Raw genomic sequence first — 24,358 nt, 5'->3', positions numbered from 1 at the left:
AATTAAAAGCGCCAAATGTTCATAAAATGATTCAGGACAATTCGGCAACACCACTAACACCGACATTATCATTGATAATAACAATATTAAACATATTTACGAGAAATGATAGTGTTTGCTTTGTACACTGACGATGAAACGAAACATTTATTATTTCAATGTTCATCGAAGGTCCTTGCATTTGAATGACAAATACACACCGATATACGTTTAGTACATCAGATTACAGATTATCTAACATAAAGATCCAATGCCTAGATACAGGCATGACCTGCAAATAAATAATTCCAGCCAGAGCAACAATTCTAACGTTTAAAGTTACCATAACAATGCCATACAAATACAATTATCGGTCACAGGCAGTTGACGATAAGGCTTTAAACAATGTTTTCATACAGTTTCAAAGTAATCATATAACTTTTAAAACGAGGTGGTAAAAAATACGAGAAAAACAAGTACTTGAACATGCTAGTGTTAATTAAGTTAAAGCACCAGCCCCATAATTCAATTAGACGTTTGGAATTGTTTATCAATAGCTTTGATAAAGATTGTTTCAGACACGAAAGTTAAGACAATACGTCTTGCCTGTTAAAACTTTACTTACAGAAAACATTATATTTTTTTTAGTTTGGACGACTTATAACATAACCTGACATACACATTAATATTCAGCATGACGTAAAAAGAATACCGCGTCGAATTTACATAAAAAAGTTCTGATGTAACCTGATTGACATATCATGGTTTCAGACAAAAGTGTGTCGTTATGCGTCGCCGCGACCTACTGTGATAAAAAGATATGTCAGATTCGGTGAAAGATTGCAAGAATGTATTCTATATATTGTTGGAAATGGCATTTGCTTACAGGCGTTATGTAGTTTCATATTGTATTTCTCGAAGCAATTAAAAATCATATTGTGTTCTTAAGAAAATCCCTTCATTTTCAACCAATATATTACCCATCGTAGCACTGAAGTGCTATATGCCAAGAAAAAAAGCAGATAATGTTTCAATCTCTACAGGTATATAGCTACTCCATTAACCTTCGACACATCTCTGACAAGAATAATGGCATTTGTCTTGTTACAATGTGCTGTTTATTATTATGAAAGTATGTCACATTTGAACAACAAAAGTTCTTTTTATAGAGCTATGTGAAGTGTTTATGCATACTAGTTTTATGTCATATAAGAATATACAAGAAACAAAGACACATACTTACACATAAAACCTCAACATAGCATAACAGTTGTCATTACGATGTCAATCCATATAATTGAAACAGAAAATCATGAAGCGTATATAACCATTAAAGTTCCTCGAATGTTGCTAAAATTGCAAGGGAAATGATGCTTAATTTTACTGACTTTTATTTACTCATTAGCTATACAGCAATACAAGAAAAATGTTTTGTATAATAAAGAGTGTTTAACCGTTTGTCCCAAACGCCTAAAAGAAATAGTTTTTCAGGCAGGTTGATGTCAGAATAACATCATCATCAAAGTCGCTTTTTTATTGCCTATAAAGTATTTTTTTCAAAAATACATCAATAAAAAAAAGAATTATATGTCATGTATTTCCATTGTAATTTTCACCCCTGCCCTGTGCCTCTAAATAGGGTACATCTTATATGTACTTCTATCAGTTAGGTATGTGTCAGCAGGACACGAAGCAGCACCGTGCTGCACAATCGAGTTATGATAAACTATAAAAACACCGGAGTCATCTTTGCAACATACGCAATGCACAATATCGTAAGATAATGAACTTCAGTAAAATGTGTATTTCGTGTCATAAACAAAATAGAATATTTTTCACTTGAAAAAGTAAACAAAGCCTGTGCTTACAGTTACTTCTATTACTTTCTAACTATACAATATTACTACTCACAAATGTCAATTTAAAAATCCGATCAGAAAATACGCGTAATATATGACGATGCATTAACTTAAATACGTATATGCGTACTGCATTGGCGAACACAAATTGCATGACTGACACCTTTGAAAAACAACTAAAAATTGCCTAGGATAAATACTGGTAGACATGTTGTGTAGATCAAATGTTATGATTCGGCAAAAAATCACTTAACGTCTTTACATGTAAAAGAAATATTATATCACTGGTAATCCCAGGAATAATCAAACTGGGTATATCATCAACTCATTCTCACAATTTTCTAATGTTTAAATGTCAAGTTTATTGTTTAAAAATATTCCATGAAGATGTTGTAAATAGTTTTGTTATTAATACACAGCGACACTAATTCTATGTATATAAAAGTAAATAACTTCCGTTATCAATAAATGAGATGTTGTTAGTTCATCGGCACTGGATGTCTGTTTTTGTTCAGTCCTAAGTGGTTAATGTCACACTGGCAACTGTTGGTTTTTTAATACTTGTTTATTAATCAGACACACTTAAAGATGGATAAAAAAGTCAGAAACAAAATCAAAGATCAAAAGCACATAAAATGGACAACGGCTGGCTAATAGACTCGGAATTTACAGGTTCTTTTGTTTAAACACACTTGTCATTTCCTAATGACGGACATTATCCGATTTTAGGATCATGTCGATTTTGCTTGCTTTCTGGAAGATTTTTCTGTCAGAGAAATGTGACATGCGTGCTAGCATTGACGGCAAACAGGCAAATAATGTTCTATCCAGTAGTAATTATTAACGAGAGAATTTTACGCCACTTGCGGCAGACGTTTTGAGTCGAATTGCAATATAGTCAGTTTTATAGACACACATTTGAAATACATGTAAGACTATCGAATGATTCGCACACACACTGTCAGTGCACACTCTGTACTTGCGACGGTACTTCGGCATGAACAAGTTCTTAGCTATTGTAACGAATAATGGAAAGTCCCTTTTGCGTATTTAGCAATCCTTCCAAAGCTAACGTCTTGGGCCAACACTTGCGGTAGGGCGACTTGTACTAGACACATGCAGCCATCCAGGTTTTTTGTTGGTTGAGGTGTACAATGACAGGTGGCCTATCCTCATGCGGTACCAACTGAAACGATAAACTATAACGGCAGTATCGACGCGTTTAATGGTATGGTTCGAGTATAACATAGCACATATAATAATAATAATAATAATAATAATAATAATAATAATAATAATAATAATAATAATAATAATAATAATGATAATAATGATAATAATAATACTATTAACGTTTGATGGGATGTGGTGGGCGGGAGAGTTTTTGAATTGTAGCGGCCGCTACAGAATCGCCAAATGGAAAGAACTATCGCGAGATCTCGTCACGGGATGAATAAAATCACGTGGCCATGATAACGGTGACATGCAAATGTATCCGAATGCCTTAGAAACGGCATCATGTAGCCAAGTAGAACTATTTCTTAGCAAATAATTTGAATTATATTTATGCAAACATAATTGCTATTATTTAATAATCGAAGGAAATGTTCGGACCTGTTGCAATATGTTTTGTAAACAACACAGCATAAAGAAGACGCGTGGAGACCTTATTTCGGTACGAAAGTACGTTTGTAATAATTGGTGTACTATGTTATCAATTCTTAACGTTTTTGTAAATGTTAGTTGAACGGATGTTTATTTATATCTTATCGATTTACAATGTCCTTGTGAATGCAACGTCAAGTAGCTAGTTGTTATTTGGTAGGCATAACAATTCAGTATTTTAGTAGTAATTAGCTTCGTTAATTAGGTCTCCTTTACTTTAGGGAGTTAAAGCATTCTAGTTCATTTTGACATGCACCTAACAAATGTAACTGCGGTAATATGTTCGACACCAGGTGCGTTTTTATCTTGCAGGTTTATTGTTATTTTATGCAATTCAAGTTGGGTTTTGAGCTGTTCCACGCATTTGCCCAAAGCAGACACGAAAGTAATTCAAGTTGCTTCTTTTGAAAATGTTAATTTAAAACAGGTTTCGTGCGAGTATATCTAGAACAAACATTATCCATTTTCATACGTACTAAATATGTTCCAACAGTTTTTGAGAAATGATGTGATGTACATAAAATTTATTATGTATAGTATAGGGGTATAGTTTTCCTCTCTCACCCAAAGCGATGTGTGTTCGATCACCGCCAGGTACTCCTCCCTATGGCGTCCCAAAATTTACATCCGTACTGGTTTCTACCGTTAAAGCGGACATTCATGAGTGTGATTCTATAAGATGTTAGATTTCTTCACAATCGAGGGAAAAGAAAGTAGTATAACATAAACTAACTCCTTCATACTTACGTTGTTGCCCATTACGCAATATATTGTGTTTGTTACTCTTTAAAACTGTAGACGTACAACTGACGAATGATATTGTTGACTGTCAATAATTTGATAAACTGGTCATGGGGGTCACTATGTTTATCTTTTATTTTCGTCCTTTTCATCCTCACCTTCCTTGTTTTTCTGTAGACCATATTCCTTTTGTACCCCTTAACAAACTTAACCCTCAAGTAAACTCTTAATCCTCATAGAATGTTACATTTTCGCTCCGACATCTATATGCCTTTAAGTGAATAATCAAATTTCATTATCAGCATTTATTTAAATGAATCATTTCTGATGATATCGCCTTGTTTAAGGTGCACAATTCACTTTATAACATTTAAATGAACATGCAATATTTAAAACTATGCGACTTTAAATAAACTATAATGACTAAAACAGGTGTTGGGGATCCCTTTTTACGGTACAAAATTAGGGACCACGAGAGCATTCCTCCCAGGGAATAGTTCAAACTGGGAGACAAAAAAGGTGAACATGAATGGCAGTGAACAAATAATGAAATAATATAAGACAGATATTGCCATTGTTGTTTTACTGCCAGGAAAACATCACGTTCAGTTTCGCTGTTTTCTGTTCACAAACCGGAATTTCACTTATAACAAACCGCAAAATGAAAAGGGAAAACGCAGCTTTCCCTTTTCAGCATGGTAACATTTTTATTCAACAGAAACCCTTTGTAATGTCCTCAAAGCATTTCTGTAGGATTAGAAATATCTTTGGGAATATTACCAAACACTTCATAGTATAGTATTGAAGAGTTATAGTGTGGTTTTCAACATTTCTGGTAATATTCCCAAAAGTATCCATAGTATGCCAAGTTTTTCTGGGAATATTACCAATTTGATCTTGAAAATTTGGTAACATTACCAAAACATTTTTTGAAAATATTTCCAAACACTTTGTGGTATAGTATTGAAAGTTCGGTGGGGGTTTCAACATTTGTGGGAACATTCCCAAAATAATCTATACTATGCCGAGAGATTTTCTAAAATATTCTTCAACTATGAAAAGTCACAAATATTTGGTAATATTCCCAAACAAATGATGAACATTTTCTGCTAGGATTCTGAATATAATGTCCAGGTTTTCTGGGAATATTACCAATTTGATCTTGAAAATTTGGTAACATTACCAAAACATTTTGAAAATAATTCCAAACACTTTGTAGTATAGTATAGAAAGTTGTGACGGGAGTTTCAACATTTGTGGGAACATTCCCAACTTCAACATTTGTGGGAACATTCCCATAATAATCAATACTATACCGAGAGATTTTCTAAAATATTCTTCAACGATGAAAAGTCACAAATAATTGGAAATTTTCCCCAAAATAGGTGATGAACATTTTCTGCTATTATTCTGAGTATAATGTTCAGGTTTTCTGGAAATATTTCCAATTTGATCTTGAAAAGTTGGTAACATTACCAAAACATTTTGAAAATATTTCCACTTTGTAATATAGTATCGAAGAGTTATGGTGTGGTTTTCAACATTTCTGGTAATATTCCCAAAAGTATCCATAGTATGTTGAGAGGTTTTCTAAAATTAATAAAAACTAGGGGTTGTCACAAATATTTGGTAATTTTTCTGAATTATGAACATTTTCGGCTAACATTTTAAAATTCGTCTTGGAAATAATGTTCAGGTTTTCTGGGAATATTACCAAAGTTAATCTTGAAATTTCTGGTAACATTACCAAAACCTTTCGGGAATATTACCAAACATTTCAAAGTATAGTATTTAAAGTTATAGTGGGGGTTTTAACATTTTTGGGAACATTCCCAAAACTATCGATATTATGCCGAGAAATTTTCAAAAATATTCTTCAATTATGAAAAGTCACAAATATTTGGTAATATTCCCAAAATAAATGATGAGCATTTTCTGCTAGGATTCTGAATAAAATGTCCAGGTTTTCTGGGAATATTACCAATTTGATCGTGATATTTGGTAACATTACCAAACATTTTTGAGAATATTACCAGATGAACTGAAACAAACTAATTCAACAAAAAGCCTTTGAAAACTCCACAAATAGTTTATGTAGGACCAAACAGTTCATAGTATAGTATTGAAAACTGGGGCTTTTCAACATTTTTGAGAACATTCCCAAAATAATCCATATTATGCCGAGAGATTTTCTATATCATTCTTAAACTAGAATTGTCACAAATATTTGGTAATATTCCCAAAATGAATTACGAACATTTTCCGTTATCGTTCTCAAATTCATCCTGAATACAATTATATTATCTTGAAATATTTGGAAACATTACCAAAACTTTTTTGGGCATATCAAAAGATGAATTGAAATAAAATAATCCAAAAGAAAAAGCTCCACGTGGGCTGCTGTAGGACATGAAACATTCTGGAAATATTACCAAAATCTACATTGCATAGTATTAAAATTAACAGCAGGTTTTTCAGCATGTTTGTAATATTCCCAGAATAATCTAAAGTATGACTAAAATTGTTCTAAACATTTCTAAAACATGCAATATTTGCAAATGTTTGGTAATATTTCCAATAAAAATATAAACATTTTATAACAAGAGATGTTTGTCAAACATTAATCCCCACCACCCCCTGAGCGCCATGTTGTCAGGATTATTTGAACAATCGAAATATGCATGGACTTAAATGACAGCTGATTGGTCATTGCCATTGGATGACTTTAAGGCAGTTTAAAGATTATGACCATTCAAAGTGTAAGGATAGTAGACATAGTGTTCAATCGTGTTCAGATGGTAACAGATATTTGCAGATAAAATGTGTCCTCTTAGAAGGGAATAAGTAAATACGACAACATTTTAATGGCGAATATGAGTTATGACCATGACGTTTGACTCTAATAAGTGTTGATTGATAGAAAGACATAGATTACATATTCCTGGTTGTTTAAACCTACTAGAATGTTATTTCAGTATTACAGGTATGTCTCTTGCAAGTTTACAATTGGACAATAATTTTTTTAAATACAAGTGTGGACTTTCGCATATTATGATTTAAAAAAAAACACAGAAAAGAACAGAACAGACGTTTATAAGTCATATACATCAGAACATCGTCTAAACACATACACTTAGGTTTTTTGATATCAAATGCTTGTACATGGTTAGTGCTATGGTTAAAGACACAAATATGTTGACGTAAAGGCAGCAGTATCAGAGGATGAACTAAATTAATAATAATAATAATAATAATTATTAGGAATAACATTACGAATACATACTGATTCTTTAACATAATCGCAGAGCTTAACCAGCTCACATTTATTGACAGAGTTAAATATATTTCTGGGAATATTACCAACTAAATCTTGAAAGGTTTGGTAACATAACCAAAACAATTCGGGGATGTTACCAGATGAAGTGAAATACAAATATGATTATTTGACAAACATACAAACACCCAACAGACAAATAGAACTTAAGATGCAAAACTAGACATGCTGGTTTTACGACTCTTGCTAATTTACTGCCGGAGATACGTGTGACAAAATGTTTTGTGACAGCTGAATGAACCGACGAACATACAGAAAAGTGAAATCTATTTGCCTCTCAGACTGGGGCATTTAAATGAATAGCAGTATTGAACATTTTTCGGTTATAACACATACAGTTTTAAAAAATTATTCACAACGTGAATGACAAACAACTAAGTGTATGTTATGAACTGTACATTTAAAGTATGCTTAAATAAAAAAAGTCATCGAGAACATGATTAACATAATTGGTGAATGTTTCATCAGTAAACATGGAGCAGGTTCAATACTTTTTTATTGTTCTATGTTTCTTTCCATATCATTAAAATAAACCTAAAGTATCTGCTTAAAGTTATCTATTCAAGAAAATAATAATACTTCTATCATTCGTTCTCGTCATTTACAAGACATTTTCTTGATCGGAATACTTTATAGTATATGCTAAACAACCTATAGCAAACATTTAAAAGTGGATTTATATTTCCTACAAGGATGTCACTATATCAGACTCTGAGTCAGCTTATGTTGGACACAAATGTTGTTGTAAGAAGGGGTATTTCATACAAACTAATTATGAAAAGAAAATTGAAAAAAATATATAATAAACACAGAGTAGATGAGCCAAAGCCTTCGAACTGTTATCAAGTGACAATAAAGGATATAAATGTAATATTTCATGAATACCAAAGACGGCACTTTCTCAAATATGTCAGGCTTTATGCACAGAGCAGTGGATAAATAAAAAAAACTCCATCACAGAAATCACAGGAAGAACTTTAATAATGAGTTATGTAGGGTAAGAGCTTAGCATACTGGAATGGCTCTCGAGAGACCAAGACTAGATTCCCGACTTCGCCATTGACCGATTCTCTCTGTTCAAAAAATGAAACTTGAATTATTTACTTACTAAAATAAAAAAGGCTTTAAGGCAAAGCTAAAGTAAATAAAAAATAACTCAATCATAAAATGTACAAATATTTACAAAATGTAAACACAATGTAAGCTTACTGAAATACAAAAACAAGGTTTAAAAGAAATGTACAGGCACACTGTTATCTGATATTTATGATCATACCAAATATATGAGGTTTTAGATGTCTGAAGCTTGTATGGAACAATACGAAGCTACGGACTGATTTATAAGTTGAATCTGAATTTCCGATAATTGTATTACGTTGTCTTTCTTACATCCTTTGAATTTTGCAATTGAAAATCGACGATTAATTTCCATTTTGTCCAAGGGATTCAAAATCACGCTCTGTTTATTTTTTACGTTGTCATCATGTTTCCCTCCATTTCTCCAATATACACACTCTGGTTTGTATATTCCACAACTGCCACCTGAAGACGAACCAAACATATAAGTATTTCCTAGATTTTATAGATGTGGTGTATTCTTAAAATTACAGTGTATACTACATATTGCCATTACAGCCAAAATCCAATTAATGATCATTTTAAGTTCAGTATATTTGTTATATAATGTCTTATACTTTAATAGACAAATGGTTTGTTATATAATGTTTCATACTTTAATAGACAAATGGCTTTATATTTCTGTATTTATACTTGAACATACCGTCATATGGTCTGCTACTTCGGCTAAAGTTTCAGTTTCTGCTGTCTGAAAATATATTTTTGAATCCTGCTGTACTAAAATAACGATTAACTTTATGAAAAGCATATAACAAACAGAGGTGGGGAAACCATAATAAAAATATGCTGGACGGAGGCGGGATTCGAATCCGCAACAGCGTGATTTTAAAGTATATGGTCTAACCACAGGACCGGGGCTCTAAAGCAATTGCAAAAGTATACTTTGCTCTTAAGTATGTATGATTTGTTTTGCACTATTTCTTCGGTTGCCAAATTCATGAATATGGCTGAGTATTATATTGCATATTGTTATTATTTTGCATACAACATGAATGTGATATGCAATACATGTATGCCACTTGCCAAGTTTTCATTTGAATACTGGTAGGAAAGTTTCAGTTCATTACTAAAATCATTTATTATGCTCAGTTATAATTGTTACATAAAATAAGATTTTGCCAGTTATCTTTGGTAAAGAAATCATGGAAAATAAACATTAATAATTTAGCATGTATAAGTTGTTTTTCTTAAATTCAATTATTATTTTCATACAATCTTTACAACTACTGAACTATAACTTTAACTTAATTTTGCGGTTGGCAATTTCTTTTTTTTAGTTGGAAGTGTTTAGCTAATTCGATTACGTATCAACGTTATTATTAGTATTCTACATGGCCGAGAGCGTAAGATAGGTTCATTACCAACCTGTGCGTCGGGTGTTTTGTGGAAACGAGGTTTACTCGAGGTTTACTGAGTTTTTACAGAACACCCTGAGCGAGTGTTGGGACGAACCTTTCTTATACGGGCGGCTATGGTATATGTTTTTCTCCCATCTCAGTTTAACAAAATGAGGTAAAAATGTATTTTTACTGGAACTCTTTATGACAATAAAAACGTACAGTTGAACACCGTTAATTGAAAATCATAGGGACCCAAAAATATTTCGGGATAACGATATTTCGGATTAACAACATTCATAAAATTGACAGCGTTCGCGAATAGTAGATGACGTGATATACTAAGTCGTGAAGATTGCAATTTCGGTTACACGTTACCAATATGATACATTCGGTTTGAGTGATATTTCTTATACAAAAATATTTGTTGATTTATTATGTACTAAAGGACAAATAATTCCTTTTTTTTACTTCTTTATTAAAACATAAAACGTTTAAAACAAATTGACAGCACATGTATGCATTCGGAACATAGTACGGATTATTCGGTAGCGGGTTAAGTGAGCAATGCGTATTTTCGATTGATATTCATGTTGTGTTAACCATAAATTATATACACACTACATCACCTAAATGAATTGCTAATTTTCTGACATCGATGATTGTAAAATACGCGTGCTCAATTTCATTCTTTAACAAGCGCTAATTGTGCTCCATTGTCACCCCAAGCCCATGCCCTAGTGTAATTGAAGTATGGTGTGAAAAACTATGACATGATAAGGTTCGAAATAAGAATTGATAAATAGGTATGAAATACCAAATCGGGCCCGTAATTTTTACTTGGGAATAGCGATTAATTCGGACTAGCGATTTCGGGTTAAGGATTAAAAATTTAGTTAAAGAAAGTAGGAGTAAAATCGGGACCAAAAAAAAACAGCGATCAATTCGGATAAACGGTGTTCGGAATAGCAGTGTTCAACTGTATTTCATACGGGTCTTTGTTTTATCTTTGCCCGAGGGCAAGATACTAATTTCCTGCATGGCCAAATTTTTGGATCTACTTATCTGAGGTAGGAGAAAAGTATGTCTATCAAATATTATCAGTCATATGTAATAAATGAATTCAGCCTAGTTTTAAGTTGTATTTCTTCAAACAAACAAACCTTATCGAATCTGGCATTGTTTGCTGGTGTAACAATATTTTACCAAAATGCAAATTAGTAATAAGAACTACATGAGTTATGAATGTTGACCCTTTGGTTAACTATGATTTATAATATACTTGTCAATCATCTTACACATATATCAACTTTAACACGTTTGCATGATGTAAGCTCATCTTTCTTAAACAGACGAGCTAAAACAAATGCCAGGAATATGGTCATAATAGGTACCCCATTTACTTCTAGGTTGATAAGATGCGGCATTTATGTATGTGGTTAGAGGCTGTGGAGTTTGTTATTTAAGTTGAAGCTATAAACATGCACATATACATAATAATCATGAGAAATAACGAGCTTCATTGAATATAATTTATTTCCATATAAAAAACGGTACCTTTGGTAGGGAAGCCCTTGCCCTTGCTGCTGTCTGTTCTGCCATTTTCACTCTTGAGCATTAGACTATCATTCTCTGCATACATTCTGTTTTGGTTTGCCTGAAATATATGTTCATGGCCTCAAAATTTGCCATATTTTTCTAAATCGACATAGGAAATATTGAATAAACATTTTAATAGTACAAAACATAATACTCTCTGAAAATGTGTATAGGCGTATATTCACAGAGAATTCATGTTCATTTTATGAATAATATTTATAGATAAGCATGTGTGCTTTCCTTTTTTATGTTCTTTATAAGGTTGTTCATATATAATGAAATACTTGTTACAAAATAGAGGGCCTATGCTTATTTATTTACACTACATTAAAAGTTGAACACCGACAAGGTCTCTTAACAGAAATGGAAATATTACGATACAATAAAAAGACATGTCAATAATTAATCAAAATAGTTTAAAACATTTACCATTTTAAGCATTTAAGATTTAACGGCATATTACCTGCATATCTGCAATCTGCCTGTCTTTATTTACCAGTTTTTCTTTCAAATTCTGAATATCCCCTTGTAACTGAAAAATAAACAATTACAATTAAACCCTTATACTATTCAACAACATAATAATGTATGGAATTTCACATTTATCTCATGTAGTCGTCACGCGTGTGAAAAGAAATTGCTTGTTATATTTGTATTTACAACTTATTGTGTGTGATTTTCCCAGCAAATTAAAAACATTTAAAACATTACTATATTGGCAATCCGGGTACTATACCTCATTTATTTGCCGCGTTTTAGCGATGCACTTCTTTTCGAGGTGATTGATATCGGGATATATGTTGCATCTCGCATCCCTGAAATACAACAAAGTATGGCAGCTCGTAGTGATAATCTGGGCAAAGAGATTGTTCACAGGTGTGCCTAAAATATTATCATTCCTTGTGACACCATTTAACAATCCTCAAACCACGGATATTAATTTAGTTTTATACATCTAAATACAAAGAAATGGATGTTTGACATGGATTCATAGCAAACGCTACAGACGATCCATTTCAAAATCATGAAATATTTAAATAAATTGAAATAGTGATGACTAAAGAACAACTAGACAAATATAACATTAAAAAACTTCAGAAAAGATACCTAGTTGCGCTAATTAAATAAACAGAACAACAACAGGAAGTCCAATTATGTAAAAAAATATTGCCAAAAATGCTGCATTACAAAAATACGAATTATTTGGTATTTGCCCGGCTTCCATGTGTCACTTTAAAAAGTCGTGATTAGGAAAGTGCAACTGTCATTTTTTTTATAAGTATATGAGCCAGAGTCACAAAACGTAACAGAAATGTAAACCACCTTGTGTCGTAATGCACCTGGGATTAAGGCTTAGGTAACTTTTACTATAAAAATGTTTTACTAATAAATAGTTAGACGACCTGAAGTAAGTTATAAGTTATTAAGAATGGGCGAAGTGAGCATACATTGAACAATTTTACCTTGAAATTTAACCATTTCAAGAACAGGGATCTGCTTTGCCTGAATCCTGGCTTCGTACCGGAAATAAACTGTTCTAACTTGCATTGAATGCTTTCATCATCTTCAAAGGAAACCTGTGTTGTGGAAAATTGTGAAAGATATTTATTTTAAACAAGATAAATATAATCATCACAACTAGTGCTTGTGAAAAGTTTTATATGATATTATTATTATAATTATTATTTTTAAAAAGGCGTTTATAAACTTTGCTAGGAAAATATGCGTGGCAAAACTTAGTTGCAAATTGCTCATATCAACTCATATAATACTTGATAAATGTTTAATTATAGCATTGCAATTTGTTGATAAAAAGATGATTATAAAAACTAATGTTGTTTGAAAAGCTAAACATAAATTATATGTTTTAAATTAGTAAAATGTGTAAGGAATGCAAACATAAATTATATGTTTTAAATTAGTAAAATGTGTAAGGAATGCAAATGTGGAACTTAGCGAAAATTGTTTGACAAAGGTATTTTTTTACACTGTTTCATGAAGGCAGCAACTGTTTTAAAACTGTGCATCCGCTTTTACAAAGGGTTAAAGGCAATAACACCATAATAATCATATCTTTTTACAAATAAACAAAACTATAGTAGTATTTACCTTAATGCAACCAATGCTGCCACAATGAACATGCTTGATTACTCTTCCATTGAATTTTTGTTCTATAGTTTGGAAGATATGACCATCAATACTCCACTTCATTGAAAATTCCATTTTACATGCATGCGCTTGCTCAGTGAACTTAGGAATGGAGAGGGCAGTGCGTATGCAAAATAAGACTTTCCCCTGTTAGCCACTGACACTGACGCGATGCAAGTTTGTTCAGCATAATGATGTATAACTAATTCTTGTGATCAGTTTGATAAGCATGACATTGAGGTAATTTAAGATCTAGCACTCTGGTGGCTGGATAGTTAATGCCAAAATTTAATTGCCATTTACATCCCAGGGGCTTTGTGTCAAAGCCAACTGATTATAGTGCATTAAGTGCCTCGTTTAAGAAATGTTTTACCAATTTATATCATGGTGTAGTTAACTTGTGTGAAATATAAAGAATTCTTTAAGGATAACAATGTCTGTTTAACCGTAAACCATTTAAACTTTCTGATATGATGACGTCTTCGAAAAGGTGTATTTGTGTATAACTCATGAGAGTTGAGCTAATCGTGTTTAAATTAAATAAATCAAATCAATCATCAATATTCCAAGTAAAACATATTTTTATCAATTTCATTAAAATTAAACATGATGCAAATATACTTCAAAATACTTAAATAGCGTTCGTATTCTCTCTCATTGTTCGTAATCAATTAATATATGAAGTTTTATTGAGTCGCTCAAAATTTTGTAATTTCACTCACACAAAAATCGAAATGGACAGATTGCCGGGGAGACGGCTATTATTATCTAACCAGTTTTCTATTTTCAGTAATATGTGCTTGTACATTTTTGTCGGCAAGTCAACCAGAACTTGACTTTACAAAGAGACGCATTTTTCAATCCTCAGACTGCAACTGAGTAGCATTTATCTGATGGAACGAAGTGAATGATTAAATAATTTAGGTGTTTATTATAGGTGTTATTGAGATTGGCAATTCAGTTAGCAAGTCATCCATCCTCCATAAATCCCCCAACTTTGGTCAATCCTGCAGTAAGAACAAACAGCGGTCTGCATCGGACTGTAGTAATTATTTCAACTATCATAACTTTACTACTATATACCAGCATGGATAATCAAATCAGCCAGTCACTAGTTTAACAGCGTAATAAACTATGATAGAGCAGGTTTGGTGGGAACTGACCCCTACTAACAAATGTTAGACTCTTTCTTGGAAATTGATAACTGTAGTATAAAAGGATGGTTTCTTTGAATGCATGTTAATTTTCTTTCATTATTTTGTCTGCTGTTATCACCGCGTTTTCATCATCGTACTGTTGTGTTTTCATCATCGTACTGTCTTGTATTTGTCATCGTACTGTCGTGTAATCATTATTGCACTATAGTGTTTTTATCATCGTACTATCGCGTTTTTATTGAAGTACAATTGTATTTCCATCATCGCACTGTCATGAAGTCATCATCGTATTGTCGTGTTATAATCATTGTTCTATTGTCTTCCGGTGCGCATGAGCATAGAAGATTTCCCCTCCAAGTGCTAACATGTTGGTTTCAGGGGTGCGTGTCTTTGAAATATATCTTCAACCGAAGATCATCATCATCATCATCAACATCAAAAACAACAGCAACTACGCATTATAACCTCGTTAGGACCATTCACGTCATCATTGCATCATGATTTGCATAAATGTCGTTGTTGCCTAATTGCTACTATAAATATCATTATCTTAGTTGTGGTCATCACATAATCATTGTAATCATTGTTGTCATGTTGCGTCGTGATATGGTTATCATTATCTTAGTTGTCGTCATCGTCGTCGCATTGTGATTTGTATTATTGTAAAAATTGTCGCCAATGTGGCATTATCGTAACTATCATAATCAACATTCTCATAATCACAATACGCATCATCATCATCATCATCATCATCATCATCATCATCATCATCATCATCATCATCATCATCATCATCATCATCATCATCATCATCATTATCATCATCATGTTGCACATTTGCACTTACTTTACATAGCATTCAATGTACCCAAAATAATAGTTCAGTTATCATAGATTTGATGTTCAATAATTATCATATTTACACCAAGTTTGCTACGGAAGGTCGGTTTCCCGGAAAGAAAAAACTTTTAGGTTGTTCTTGTGGAATATTATTTCAGATGTTTTTGTTCTAAAAATACAACGTATAAGACTGACATATTCGGGTTTCTATGGTTGCCTTGGTTTTCAAACACGTTAAATCCCGAATTGAATAGTTGTATTACAGAATAGCAGCATGAGCAAGCAAATAGTCAGAATAGAGATCGCAAGAGTAGTAATAGTAGTGGAAGTTGTAGTAATAGAAGTGGTTGTGGTGCTGGTGGTGTTTGTAGTAGCAAGTAGAATTAATAGTAGTTAGAGGTAGTAGTAGGTGATGATGATGGTACTAGTAGTAGAAGTAGTAGTAGTAGTAGTAGTAGTAGTAGTAGTAGTAGTAGTAGTTGTTGTTGTTGTAGTAGTAGTAGTAACAGTATCAGTAGCAGCAGCAACAGCAGGTAGTAGTAGTAGTAGTAGTAGTGGTAGTAGTAGTAGTAGTAGTAGTAGTAGTAGCAGTAGTAGTAGTAGTAGTAGTAGTAGTAGTAGTAGTAGTAGTAGTAGTAGTAGTAGTAGTAGTAGTAGTAGTAGTAGAAGTAGTAGTAGCAGTAGCAGATCCAATAGCAGGAAGTGTTGTAGAAGTATTATTATTCATAAAAAGACAGGTGCTTTTATAAAGTAAATATGACGTTAAGTCATTTTACTTCAGACTGTGCCATTTGCTTTAGGGCTGTGCTATCATTAGTTTTTTTCAAACGACCGATGAGTTTACGAGATGTTTCTTATACATCTGTATTATTTTCATCAAGTTTGACGCAATTATGATTGGAGATTTACAATGATGGTGATCGTATCCGATATTTTTTTCACATGAAGGGCAAATTATTGTATGTGCATGCGCACCGTAAGGCGATAGTATGATGGTAAAAACATGACAGAATGATGGTGAAAACGCGACAGTACGATTATTAAAACAAAACAATCAATGATGTAAATCCCACATACCCATGATGGAAACATGACAGTAAGAAAGTGAAAACATGACAGTACAATGACAAAAACATAACAGTACGATGACAAAAAAGGCAGTAGTGCCATGCTGAAAACATGACATTCCGATGTTGAAAACATGACAGTACTATGGTAAAAACATGACAGTACATGACATTACCATGGTGGAAACATGACAGTACGATTGTGAAAACATGACATTACCATGACAAAAACCTGACAGTACATTAGTGAAACATGACAGTACGATGGCAAAAAAAGGCAACAGTACCATGGTGAAAACATGGCATTACGATAGTGAAAACAAGACAGTACGATGGAATAAACATGACATAACGGTGATGAAAACTTGACAGTACGATGGTGAAAACAAGACAGAATGATGGCGTAAAGGCGCAGTCCCATGATGAAGAAAATACATTACGATGGTGAAACGTAAAAGCAGGATGGTGAAAACATGACAGTACAATTGTGAAAACATGACAGTAAAATGATGAAAAGGAGACAGTATGATGGTGAAAAAAGACAGTACGATGGCGAAAAGGCGACAGTCCTATGTAGAAAACATGACAGTACGATGAAACATGACAGTACGATGGTGAAAACATGACAGTGCGATGGTGAAAACATGACAGTACCATGATGGAAACATGATAGTACAATTGTGAAAACATGTAGTTACCATGACAAAAACATGACAGTGCTTAGTGAAAACATGACAGTAAGATGGCGAAAAAGGTAACAGTACCATGGTGAAAACATGGCATTACGATAGTAAAAATATGATAGTACAATGGCATAAACATGACATAACCATGGTGAAAACATGACAGAACGTTGGTGAAAATATGACAGTACGATGGCGAAAACATTACGGTACGATGATGTAAACAATGACAGTACGATGGTGAAAACTTGATAGTATAGTGGTGAAAACGCGACAGTACGATGGTGAAAACATGACGGTACGATGATGAAAACAATGACAGTACGATAGCGAAAAAATGACATTACAATGGTAAAAACACGACAGTACTATGGTGAAAACAAGACAGAATGATTGGGAAAAGGCGCAGTCCCATGATGAAGAAAATACATTACGATGGTGAAACATAAAAGCAGGATGGTGAAAACATGACTGTACAATTGTGAAAACATGACAGTAAAATGGTGAAAAGGCGACAGTCCCATGTAGAAAACATGACAGTACGAAGGTGAAAACATGACAGTAAAATGGTAAAAATGCGACAGTACAATGGTGAACACAAGACAGTAAGATGGCGAAAAGAAGACAGTCGAATGCTGAAAACATGACAGTACGAAGGTGAAAACATGACAGTACGATGGTGAAAACATGATAGTACGATGATGAAAACAATAACAGTACGATAGCGAAAAAATGACATTACAATGGTAAAAATGCGACAGTACAATGGTGAACACAAGACAGTAAGATGGCGAAAAGAAGACAGTCGAATGCTGAAAACATGACAGTACGAAGGTGAAAACATGACAGTACGATGGTGAAAACATGACGGTACGATGATGAAAACAATGACAGTACGATAGCGAAAAAATGACATTACAATGGTAAAAACACGACAGTACTATGGTGAAAACAAGACAGAATGATTGGGAAAAGGCGCAGTCCCATGATGAAGAAAATACATTACGATGGTGAAACATAAAAGCAGGATGGTGAAAACATGACTGTACAATTGTGAAAACATGACAGTAAAATGGTGAAAAGGCGACAGTATGATGGTGAAAACAAGACAGTACGATGGCGAAAAGGCGACAGTCCCATGTAGAAAACATGACAGTACGAAGGTGAAAACATGACAGTAAAATGGTAAAAATGCGACAGTACAATGGTGAACACAAGACAGTAAGATGGCGAAAAGAAGACAGTCGAATGCTGAAAACATGACAGTACGAAGGTGAAAACATGACAGTACGATGGTGAAAACATGATAGTACGTTGATGAAAACAAGGCAGTATAATGGTGAAAACAAGACAGTACAATGGTGAAAACAAGATAGTATAATGGCGAAAAGGCGACAGTGCCATGGTGAAAACATGACATTACACGTTGAAAACATGATAGTTCGTTGGTGAAACATGACAGTACGATGGCAAAAAGGCGACAGTCCCATGATGACAGTACGATGTTGAAAATGTGACAGTACGAAGGTGAAAACATGACAGTATGATGGTCAAAACGCGACAGTACGATGGTGAAAAGAGGACAGTACGATGTTCAAAACATAACAGTACGATGATGAAAACGCAACAATAAGAAGTTCTTAAAGTGTAAATGTGATGCTAAAAAAAGAAATGAATATCAAAAAAAATCTGAAACGAAAACTTGTAATTTTATGCTGCTGATTATATATAGTTTACTTACGGTTACAAAATAATAGTAATGCATAGATTGTACCTAAAACATACGTTTGCTGCATTCAATATTACGGAGGTAACGTTCATTTACATAGACACTGCATACTTGTATATCAACGTAATGCACAAGTCAATTGTAACCACGCCCCAACCCCCCCCCCCCCCCTCCTCCCAGGTCCATGGATTAGCGGGGACTTTGACTTTTGGTCCAGCCATGATCCCCGTCCTTCGGGGAAAAACTAGTGGTAAAATCCTCGCAAAATTCCCCCGCACCCAAGTAAAGACTATTCCTGGCTATTTTTGGCGCAAAGACAAAACCACCTCATTCACCCGGCACTACCGGGCTACCTGAAAGGTAAAAATACGGCCCATTTCCCCGGCTATCCCGCCGGATATGTGGGAGGGGGCGTGGTTACAAATTGACTGGTGAAAAGCTTATACAATTTCTTAACATCTAGATGAACCATAGTAAAGGCACTCGCCGCACTGAATCAAAATGTAATATTATTATGATAAGTAAAACCAATGCTTGAAACATAAACAAATGTACCTGTCACTCTAGTGAATTGTTATATTGATTTTACGGTGATGCAATTGTAATACATATGTATTATTATATTAAGGCATACGCAATCTTTTTGTTTGCAACAGATTACTAAGACTATCTATGTTACTTGCGTCATCGTGAGATCACATTGAAGACTTATACATGAAGTCATTAATCAAACATCTTTTCTTGTGCAAGAGTTCTTATACACGTTAACATTGGTTCATCTACTTTAAACGCTGGTCCCTATGCTAAGTTTGTACAATATTGAAATAATCTTGTCAGCGGCCTCCCGGGGAGCCAATTTATTATATTGATAATGAATGGAAAACAACAATTTCTTTAAGATATATACTTATTGAAGTATTTTATAAAAGTTGTTTATCTGCCAAGCTTTATTCTTACAGAAGAAGATTTGCAATGGAGCAAATCTAAAATGTTAACTGTTAGATAGTCAGTTAAGTTACCGTGTTTCTTTAGACGTCGTATAGACGCCTATTTCATGTGACTATAATATCGATTTTATTTCGGACTTTAATCGTATAATTGGAACAATCGTGTAGTTTAAAACATAGTACATGTATCTAATTAAAGTTGGTATGGCACTTTGTTTTATTGCAATAGTCCCAATTTTTTTATGTCTCTATTCTGTTTGCACTTAACCAAACATTTTTCGGCAAAAAATTAAAAGTCATGTTCTTACATATTTTCGTGTCAATATTTTGAACACCGTTGTTCGTTGCAATGTGACGTACCATTGCTAAAGTTGAATGCTCTTTGGACGTGATAATACTTATAATAATATTAATCATCATCATAAGCATGATCATTTAATTATTATTGTTATCATTATTATTTCCATCGTTATCAGCAGATTCGTAATAGTTATTGTCTTCAATATCATGTTCATTTTGTCATCACCGTTGTCATAATCCTTTTGATTGTTGTCGCAACCATTGACGACGTGGTCGTCTTTGTATTTATGTTTATCGTATATTCATGTCTATATGAATATAACAATGTCAAAATTAAGGTTATGTGTCTGGAACTCTACATTTTAACATCCATATAAAAAAGAACACGTACAGACAGAAGAAACATACGCACGGACATATGGACCGATGAACGAACAAACACGCACGCATACATATAACGTCCTGCATTATCAAGTTGCTATTAATGACCTTCAATGATTAATGCTTTATGATATTGAGCTGTACATAAAGTAATTAAAAAAATTGTGTTGCACATCAAAACGCGTTCGTATAACAATTATAATTTTGATGTTAATACTTCCATTAGCTGTTTCTGTGATAAGTTACACGTGTAACATACACATATATCAATATCAATGTTCATGCTTTTAGTCTGAAACTATGAAAAGGAGCATACACCACAAATTGACGCGATCAGACGGATGAAAACAGTTTTATCCTGTTATTGTTTCGATTTGAAATCGACTTCTTTTTTTGAAATTACAGACGGAAGGATTGAGTTCTCAATCAAATTCAAGTTCTTACATGTACAATATATATTGTTTGATATTTACTTAGGTAGCGCCCATTCTAACAGTACCAGTATCAATGCTGTTGAATAAAGAGAAAACAAGTGCATTTATAGAGGGAGATGAGTATAATGTACACGTATTGTTAAATAAAATTGTAGATGGTGCTTTTTAACTAAGTAGGGCTGATACAATATAGGGTATAACGAGTTCTGGTTATACACAGCTATAAACAGCTCGGGACTCGAACCCTCAACCCCCTGCTTGCAAGTCAGGTGCTTAACCACTATGAGCTATCTGAAGGGTTGGTATACTTCTGTAAGGGCAATCAACAAATCAACAAATCGATCCGGTGACCCAAAACTATACAAATGTGCATTCATATTAACAATAACCTGTGTTAAATTAAACAGATAATAAAATATGTTACCTTTGACCATTCATATACATTTGACATTATGCAGTTGCAATGCGATCTGTATGAGACAAGAAATGGGGAAAAGGTTTTTGTTATCCATGCTTATTAGTCATTTGTTTCAGCTTTAGTCACGGTACTGTCAGCTTAGTCAAAAGCTAACATTATTATGATTGAATGTGTTGCCAGATATATATTTTTTCAGTCCAGAACCTATTTTCATAAGTTTGGACTAGATTGGCGCTAAAATCAGTCAATAGTAAAACCTTTGTTTTATTTTACCAGTTAAAACACTCAGTAACACCAGCTTGATGTCAGATATCACCCTTGTAATTGCAAAGCCCATTAGTGTCAAGATCAGATCAATATTTGTCTTGAAATCCACAACAGTTGTTCAAGTGCCTATAACTGCTCATCAGCAGGTCATAAAACGAAGCTTCAAGAATGAAGGAAAATGTCTAGAAATTAAGAAATTTGCGGAGGGATATAATTAACCAATAAGCAACAATCCAGAATATGATTTATCAATATGACTACTAAAATGTGAAATAAAATTGATTTTGACTGAACTGTTTAGGATACACAACTTCGATAGTCTGCTTAAATTTTGTTGAACTTTATCAGTTAATTGAAACTAATTCCCACAATATTTAGCTGAAATCAATAATGGATTATCTCGGAATATCTTTATAAAACATTTCTTTGGAAGATGTCATTGACGAAGAAACCAACACATTAGGAATATCCCTTGAGGAAATGGAAACCTCTTTAAATGCTCAGGTACTTTACATGTTTTACTCAAATATTCTTATATAAATAACTCTACTTATGTAAAGCAGTTAACCTTTATGTCGTAAAGGCAGATTAAAAGCAATGTTTGTATTGAATACACCATGGAATTTATCTTAATGCTCAATTTAGATTAACATTATATTTTATAATGCTACGTAATTCCATTTACTAATATAACGATATTTGATCAAACTGTATTAAGTACATGAATATGTATGATGTATGCTTAACATAGTTAATGGTTTTTTAAGACTATTATAATTATTATAATATTTGACCTTTCAGGATTTGTCAAAGCATATCTTTGAGTTTGATGATGAATTTATCTTCAGCCTAAAGGTAAACTGTTATTTTTTTGTTATTTAATAAATGTATACTGCCAGTGACGTTTATAGTTTGTTTGAGTGATTTAGACTCTTAATGTGTGTATTTAGATCAACAATTTTGTTTACATTTTATACACAACTCAATGTCTGCCTACCTCTTCTGATTTCTTTATCAGATGGATGTCAAAAGTTGTATTGTTTCGGAGTATTCACTACCTGTTGTTATCTGTAGAAATCGAAAGGTCATACAGACTTTTACATACTTTTATTTGTATGCAATAGAACGGAACGTTTTTTTTAGCTATAATGGCATTATTTCAACTTTAAAATATTTAATTGTTTTCTGCGCAATTTACTTTCACTTTTGGTTTTAAGTGTCTGCAGTATGATTGTTGTTTAAGGGTCATTGCTTTTGAACATTAATAAACACAATAAACAAATCAGTTACACTGACGTTCTCAGACTCGTCATTTTTATTTATTTAAGTAAATCAAAGTTTCAAAAATTACAAAAGAACTATTTCAGTATAAATTCAAGCACATTTCGGCTTTTTGTATTTCCAGCGCAGGAGTATGTTTTTGCAATTTGTATTTACTTTACGCATGCGATTTTCTTCGGCGCTATTTGATTATATGCGCATGGAATTCATGTTAATGGAATGCGCATTATATTATTGTGATATTTTGTTCATTAATGCTCTATAGAGTTTTTATAATTCACCCAATACCGTGATTCAGAGGCATACTTGAAATTAAGAAATGGCTGAGTGTTTGATAATCAGAACTTTGAACGATTTGTTCCTGTTTTTCCTGCATTATACCCGGCTAATTGGGTGCCAGACTATTAAGGTCGTTGGTTTGAATCCCGGTAGGAAAATACGACTTTGATTTATACGGTCCCATAATAAAGGCGGTTGGCCTACTTGTTTATGACCCGGGACTCAGTCATTGAGAGGGATAATTGATATAATCGATGGACATTTTCAGTTCAATCGATGTAAAATAGAAAAAAGAAATACTTAGTATCATGAAGCTTTTGTAGTGAAATTCAAAAACACATGATTCAGAAATATTTAGCTAGTATTTATTAAACAAGTATTGCATTCTTGAAAGGGCAATACGAGGAGTATTCTCCCACGTTACAAGCATAACAAGGTGCAGTTATTTATGTTATGCTGTTGATATGTTTTCCTATTGCCCTCTCAGGAATGCAATATTTTTTAAAATGTAATTAAATGTGATTCTTCAATTCACAACGTGTATTACATTTACATTCATTAAATGTTATTTGCATGCATTTACTAAACGTGTAAAGGTATACTTTTTTCAATAATTAAGTATATATGCACATTTATGAAACCATCATGTTGTTACTATTCATTTAGTTATACATTTTTTATAACTGATGTGACTCTTTAAAGGATGTAGGAGCTAATGTTTGCACAATCAAAGCATTCCAGAGATTGACTTTTACAAGTTACACAATAACAAAATG

At 33.1% G+C, this 24,358-nt stretch overlaps 1 long non-coding RNA gene across 1 annotated transcript; it reads right to left on the bottom strand.

The window, feature by feature from the left end:
* Positions 1–9,064: 9,064 nt before the first annotated feature.
* Positions 9,065–12,185, bottom strand: LOC128237088 (uncharacterized). Its single transcript, XR_008261497.1, has 4 exons — positions 12,115–12,185; positions 11,610–11,709; positions 9,359–9,403; positions 9,065–9,120 (listed from the first exon to the last, which is right to left on the bottom strand). It is a non-coding gene; the product is annotated as an uncharacterized LOC128237088 (long non-coding RNA).
* Positions 12,186–24,358: the final 12,173 nt, after the last annotated feature.

Source organism: Mya arenaria, chromosome 6 (assembly GCF_026914265.1).
Source record: "Mya arenaria isolate MELC-2E11 chromosome 6, ASM2691426v1".
In the NCBI taxonomy this organism is placed as follows: Eukaryota; Metazoa; Mollusca; class Bivalvia; order Myida; family Myidae; genus Mya; species Mya arenaria.
This window is presented reverse-complemented; position numbering and strand designations above follow the sequence as displayed.